Below are 7500 nucleotides of genomic sequence, written 5' to 3' on the forward strand. Positions count from 1 at the left end.
AGCTTTCGGACTTAGTGCAATTCTCGAATGTCGCGGCTGACTTGGCGGTACGAGCGTTCGGAAGTCCCGCCGGAATTGCGACGCTTCGAACGGGTCGAGGCGGCCAATCTCGACCTCAGCGGCGGCACTGGCGCGATACACGTTTTCTGCCGCCAGGGGGGGGGGGGGTGGGGGGGGGGGGGGGGCAAGCCAGCCGGCCGGGGGCGCCCGGCGCCGATCCGGCGCTTACTCGACACGCTCGAGCATCCGAACCCGTCTTATCTACGGGACCGCCGTTGCCACTTGAACACCTTTCGCCGAGAGTATCCGGGCACCCCACCTACCCGCCGGAATCACGAACCACGAGGTAGAAGTCAGGAACCAACAGGAGAAGTCGTGAACTAAATGGCGAATTCATGAACCAAACGGAGAGAAGTCATGAACCGAGCGGTTTAGGGTCAGGGTGAGGGTTGTTAGGGTGAGGCCGTTAGGGTGAGGCCGTTGCTTCGAGCGGGGAAGATGGGCAGCCCCGCCCCCCCCCCCCCCCCCCCGTTGGGTGGAAGGAAACCTCTGCTGCGGGCCCGGCAACCATCCCGAACGGACCCGCTGGGTCCAAATGTCTGCCGCGGGCGGTCCTGCTGCGGTCGCGGGTTCGTTGGAAACCTCTCCTGCTGCTGGCATGGCCACCCTCCCCCCCCCCCGCCCGACTGACGACCCTGCGGGCCCGGCGACCCGGTGTCCCGTTTGCCCGCGCGGGGAGTGATCCCTCGGGGCCGTGCCGGGCGGGCCCAGCGACACGAAGAGAGTGGGGGGGGGGTCGGAGGGAGTGGCACTGGGGAGAGAGGGGTGGGGGAGAGAGTGCCCCCCCCCCCATTAGGGGCGAGTTTATGCAGTCATCAGAGTTTATACCTAACCTCATGATGCTTTATTAGCCGGATAGGCTGTCTGACCTCGCCCCCAGTCCCTACTCCTTCCACTGGATTCTTCTTATACCCTCTTTTTCTTCGTGCCCCCCCCCCCCCCCCCCCCCCCACGCAGGGAGGGTTCCAAGAGGGAGGAGGGAGGGAGGGAGTCCCGGGGCCGTGAGAGAGGAGAGAGCCTCATTAGCTGCTAGGTTCACCTCATTAGCTGCTAGCTAACGCGTCAGACCTTTTACATTCTTTAGAGGATTGAAACCTCAGGGCCTTTAACCCCCGTTCACCGTTTACACTCAACGATCCTTCCGAACAAAACCCTTACACATCTGTCCGTCCAACTGACCCCCGAGATACCTAACACGCAGATTAACACGTCAGCGGTGATCGGCGTGTCATAGAGGAGTCACAAAGACGGGCAAAATAGAGTGGTTGAATAAAAAATACTCACTCAATTGGCCGTGATTTAACGTAGCACACAATGATGCCAAGCCCATGCAAAGTCCAGTGGCCCAAGCAAACAAATAAGATAGATCTGGCTCGGCGTTCCTCATCTCCACATCGTCACCCAGCACGCCGACGCCCAATAACAATTCCCCCGCAAATTGTGCACCTCGAGCGGCAGTACTTTAAACGGCGCCGTCTTCGGCGTGGACGGCATGAACCAAGTCGGCAAGCATCGTCACCCAGCACACAGACGTCCACTAACAATTCCTCCCCCCTGCAAATTGCGCGCCGCGAACGGCAGTACTTTCAAGTATGCCGCCTTCGGCGGGGACATCGTGAACCAAATCGGCAGGCAGGCGTCGTCAGCCGGTCGACCGACCCCCAGTTGCATTGCCCCAACGGCCATTGTGCACTTCGAACAGAACAGTGCTTTTAAAATATTCCGCCTGCCGCGTGTACATCATGAAACAAATGGAAAGGACGAACCGGGCGTGCAACCGATGCACGGAGAGTGACAGGTCGTCAAGCAAGTCCGTGGCAATCCGTCGGCCGACTCGGCCGCGGCCAGCAGAGGCGTTTTGGCCCGGGCGCGCCGAACTTTGCGCGCCCTCGGTATGCGTAACACTAGCACATGCCTTCAAAACTCACTACAAAATAACCCCAAAGTATGCCGCCTTCCCCGTGGGCCTTGTTACCAATATCTTGCCCTGCTTCCTGATGCCCTTATGGGGTCGGCTCTGTTCTTGCAGAACCCTCAGGTGGTGCAGAGTCTGGGCCATTTTATCAATATCTTGCCCTGATTCCTGATGCCCTTATGGGGTCGGCTCTGTTCTTGCAGAACCCTGAGGTGGTGCAGAGTCTGCGCCTTGTTATCAATATCTTGCCCTGCTTCCTGAAACCCTTATGGGGTTGGTTCTGTTACAAAACCCTCAGGTGGTGCAGAGTCTGGGCCACTTTATAAATAACTCTGCCTGCATTAGGGTCAGGGTCAGGGTTAGGGTTAGGGTTAGGGTTAGGGTTAGGGTTAGGGTTAGGGTTAGGGTTAGGGTTAGGGTTAGGGTTAGGGTTAGGGTTAGGGTTAGGGTTAGGGTTAGGGTTAGGGTTAGGGTTAGGGGTAGGGGTAGGGGTAGCGGTAGGGGTAGGGGTAGGGGTAGGGGTAGTTTGAACTACTGCCGCTCCAGGCGCGCACTGTGCGTGGGTAATTTTCAGTGGGCGTCGGTGTGCTGGGTGACGATGCCGCCCAGACTCTGCACCACCTGAGGGATCTGCAAGAACAGAGCCGAACCCGCAAGGGTATCGGGAAGCAGGGCAAGATATTGATAACAAGGCCCAGACTCTGCACCACCCGAGGGTTCTGCAAGAACAGAGCCGACCCCATAAGGGTATCAGGAAGCAGGGTGAGATAGTGACACCATTTGTAAAACCGGCAAATCCCACCCAGGAAACATTGCAAAAATTGGCCTCTAATGCTGGAACGTGGGTAAAGCCAAACAAACACGACACGTTTTAAAAGAACGTTACTAAAACAGCCTGGGATATGCCCATGACAAAGGATAGGCCGAACCTCACCAGAAAAAAAGAGAGGGAGACCACGGCAGAGCTGAGGGATAAACATGAGATGGTGATAAAACCAGCAGACGAGGGGAGCAGTAGGGTTACAAATTAATGTCAATATGGGGCCTGCTCCCACTGGGTAATAGACAAAAACATAGAACAGGGTGACAGGAGAGACTGGATAGCACAGAGGATAACCCGTGAGCGAAATAATGGGGTGTATGCAGTTCAATGTAAGGAGTGTACCTTACGGTACATAGGCGAAACAGGTAAAACAGCCTCAGCGGTGATCGACGTGTCAAAGAGGAGTCACAAAGACGGGCAAAATAAAGTGGTTGATTATAGACAATAGACAATAGACAATAGGTGCAGGAGTCGGCCATTCAGCCCTTCGAGCCAGCACCGCCATTCAATGCGATCATGGCTGATCACTCTCAATCAGTACCCCGTTCCTGCCTTCTCCCCATACCCCCTCACTCCGTTATCCTTAAGAGCTCTATCCAGCTCTCTCTTGAAAGCATCCAACGAACTGGCCTCCACTGCCTTCTGAGGCAGAGAATTCCACACCTTCACCACTCTCTGACTGAAAAGGTTCTTCCTCATCTCCGTTCTAAATGGCCTACCCCTTATTCTTAAACGGTGGCCCCTTGTTCTGGACTCCCCCAACATTGGGAACATGTTTCCTGCCTCTAATGTGTCCAATCCCCTAATTATCGTATATGTTTCAATAAGATCCCCCCTCATTCTTCTAAATACCAGTGTATACAAGCCCAATCGCTCCAGCCTTTCAACATACGACCGTCCCGCCATTCCGGGAATTAACCTAGTGAACCTACGCTGCACGCCCTCCATAGCAAGAATATCCTTCCTCAAATTTGGAGACCAAAACTGCACACAGTACTCCAGGTGCGGTCTCACCAGGGCCCGCTACAACTGTAGAAGGACCTCTTTGCTCCTATACTCAACTCCTCTGGTTACGAAGGCCAACATTCCATTGGCTTTCTTCACTGCCTGCTGTACCTGCATGCTTCCTTTCATTGACTGATGCACTAGGACATCCAGATCTCGTTGAACTCCCCCTCCTCCTAACTTGACACCATTCAGACAATAATCTGCCTTTCTACTCTTACTTCCAAAGTGAATAACCTCGCACTTATCTACATTAAACTGCATCTGCCATGTATCCGCCCACTCACACAACCTGTCCAAGTCATCCTGCAGCCTTATTGCATCTTCCTCACAATTCACACTACCCTCCAGCTTAGTATCATCTGCAAATTTGCTAATGGTACTTTTAATCCCTCCGTCTAAGTCATTAATGCATATCGTAAATAGCTGGGGTCCCAGCACCGAACCTTGCGGTACCCCACTGGTCACTGCCTGCCATTCCGAGAGGGACCCATTTATACCCACTCTTTGCTTTCCGTCTGTCAACCAATTTTCTATCCATGTCAGTACCCTACCCCCAATACCACGTGCCCTAATTTTGCCCACTAATCTCCTATGTGGGAGCTTGTCGAAGGCTTTCTGAAAGTCGAGGTACACCACGTCCACTGACTCTCCCCTGTCAATTTTCCTAGTTACATCCTCAAAACATTCCAGTAGATTTGTCAAGCATGATTTCCCCTTCGTAAATCCATGCTGACTCGCAATGATCCTGTTACTGCTATCCAAATGCTCAGCAATTTCGTCTTTTCTAATTGACTCCAGCATCTTCCCCACCACTGATGTCAGACTAACTGGTCTATAATTACCCGTTTTCTCTCTCCCTCCCTTCTTAAAAAGTGGGATAACATTTGCTATCCTCCAATCCACAGGAACTGATCCTGAATCTATATAGAACATTGAAAAATGATCTCCAATGCTTCCACTATTTCTAGAGCCACCTCCTTAGGTACCCTGGGATGCAGACCATCAGGCCCTGGGGATTTATCAGCCTTCAGTCCCATCAGTCTACCCAAAACCATTTCCTGCCTAATGTGGATTTCCTTCAGTTCCTCCATCACCCTAGGTTCTCCGGCCCCTAGAACATTTGGGAGATTGTGTGTATCTTCCTCAGTGAAGACAGACCCAAAGTAACGGTTTAACTCGTCTGCCATTTCTTTGTTCCCCATAATAAATTCCCCCGTTTCTGTCTTCAAGGGACCCACATTTGCCTTGACTATTTTTTCCCTCTTCACGTACCTAAAAAAACTTTTGCTATCCTCCTTTATATTATTGGCTAGTTTACCCTCGCACCTCATCTTTTCTCCCCGCATTGCCTCTTTAGTTAACTTTTGTTGCTCTTTAAAAGAGTCCCAATCCTCTGTCTTCCCACTCTTCTTTGCTATGTTATACCTCCTCTCCTTAATTTTTATGCTGTCCCTGACTTCCCTTGTCAGCCACAGGTGTCTCTTACTCCCCTTAGAGTCTTTCCACCTCTTTGGAATAAATTGATCCTGCAACCTCTGCATTATTCCCTGGAATACCTGCCATTGCTGTTCTACCGTCTTCCCTGCTAGGGCCTCCTTCCAGTCAATTTTGGCCAGCTCCCGCCTCATGCCTCTGTAATCCCCTTTGCTATACTGTAATACAGACACTTCCGATTTTCCCTTCTACCTTTCCATTTGCAGAGTAAAACTTATCGTGTTGTGATCACTGCCTCCTAACGGCTCTTTTACCTCTAGTCCCCTTATCAGATCAGGATCATTAAAAACACTCACTCTATTGGCCGTGATTTAACCTAGCACACAGTGTTGCAAAGCCCATGCAAAGTCCAGTGGGCCAAGCAAACAAATAAGATAGATCTGGCTCGGCGTTCCACATCTCCACATCGTCACCCAGCACGCCGACGCCCATTAACAATTCCCCCGCAAATTGTGCACCTCGAGCGGCAGTACTTTAAACGGCGCCGTCTTCGGCGTGGACGGCATGAACCAAGTCGGCAAGCATCGTCACCTAGCACACAGACGTGCACTAACAATTCCTCCCCCCGCAAATTGCGCGCCGCGAACGGCGGTACTTTCAAGTATGCCGCCTTCGGCGGGGACATCGTGAACCAAATCGGCGCAGGCAGGCGTCGTCAGCCGGTCGACCGACCCCCAGCTGCATTTCCCCAACGGACATTGTGCACTTCGTACAGAACAGTGCTTTTAAAATATTCCGCCTGCCGCGTGGACATCATGAACCAAATGAGCAGGCAGGCATCATATCATATCATATCATACACATACAGCCGGAAACAGGCCTTTTCGGCCCTCCAAGTCCGTGCCGCCCAGCGATCCCCGTACATTAACATTATCCTATACCCACTAGGGACAGTCAGCCCCCAGCACAACGACGCCCCCGCTAACAATTCCCCACGCACATGGTGCGCTCGAGCTGCAGCACTTTAAAGTACGCCGCCTTCGGCGGGGACATCGTGAACCAAAGGAGCAGGCAGCCATGGTCACCGCCAGCACAACGACGGCGCCGCTAACAATTCCCCGCGCACCTTGTGCGCTCGAGCTGCAGTACTTTAAAGTACGCCGCCTTCGGCGGGGACATCGTGAACCAAAGGAGCAGGCAGCCATGGTCACCGCCAGCACAACCACGGCGCCGCTAACAATTCCACGCGCACCTTGTGCGCTCGAGCTGCAGTACTTTAAAGTACGCCGCCTTCGGCGGGGACATCGTGAACCAAAGGAGCAGGCAGCCATGGTCACCGCCAGCACAAGCACGGCGCCGCTAACAATTCCCCGCGCACCTTGTGCGCTCGAGCTGCAGTACTTTAAAGTACGCCGCCTTCGGCGGGGACATCGTGAACCAAAGGAGCAGGCAGCCATGGTCACCGCCAGCACAACCACGGCGCCGCTAACAATTCCCCGCGCACCTTGTGCGCTCGAGCTGCAGTACTTTAAAGTACGCCGCCTTCGGCGGGGACATCGTGAACCAAAGGAGCAGGCAGCCATGGTCACCGCCAGCACAACCACGGCGCCGCTAACAATTCCCCGCGCACCTTGTGCGCTCGAGCTGCAGCACTTTAAAGTACGCCGCCTTCGGCGGGGACATCGTGAACCAAAGGAGCAGGCAGCCATGGTCACCGCCAGCACAACGACGGCGCCGCTAACAATTCCCCGCGCACCTTGTGCGCTCGAGCTGCAGTACTTTAAAGTACGCCGCCTTCGGCGGGGACATCGTGAACCAAAGGAGCAGGCAGCCATGGTCACCGCCAGCACAACCACGGCGCCGCTAACAATTCCACGCGCACCTTGTGCGCTCGAGCTGCAGTACTTTAAAGTACGCCGCCTTCGGCGGGGACATCGTGAACCAAAGGAGCAGGCAGCCATGGTCACCGCCAGCACAAGCACGGCGCCGCTAACAATTCCCCGCGCACCTTGTGCGCTCGAGCTGCAGTACTTTAAAGTACGCCGCCTTCGGCGGGGACATCGTGAACCAAAGGAGCAGGCAGCCATGGTCACCGCCAGCACAACCACGGCGCCGCTAACAATTCCCCGCGCACCTTGTGCGCTCGAGCTGCAGTACTTTAAAGTACGCCGCCTTCGGCGGGGACATCGTGAACCAAAGGAGCAGGCAGCCATGGTCACCGCCAGCACAAGCACGGCGCCGCTAACAATTCCCCGCGCAC

The sequence above is a fragment of the Rhinoraja longicauda genome, unplaced genomic scaffold (genome assembly GCF_053455715.1).
Source record: "Rhinoraja longicauda isolate Sanriku21f unplaced genomic scaffold, sRhiLon1.1 Scf001353, whole genome shotgun sequence".
Lineage (NCBI taxonomy): Eukaryota > Metazoa > Chordata > Chondrichthyes > Rajiformes > Arhynchobatidae > Rhinoraja > Rhinoraja longicauda.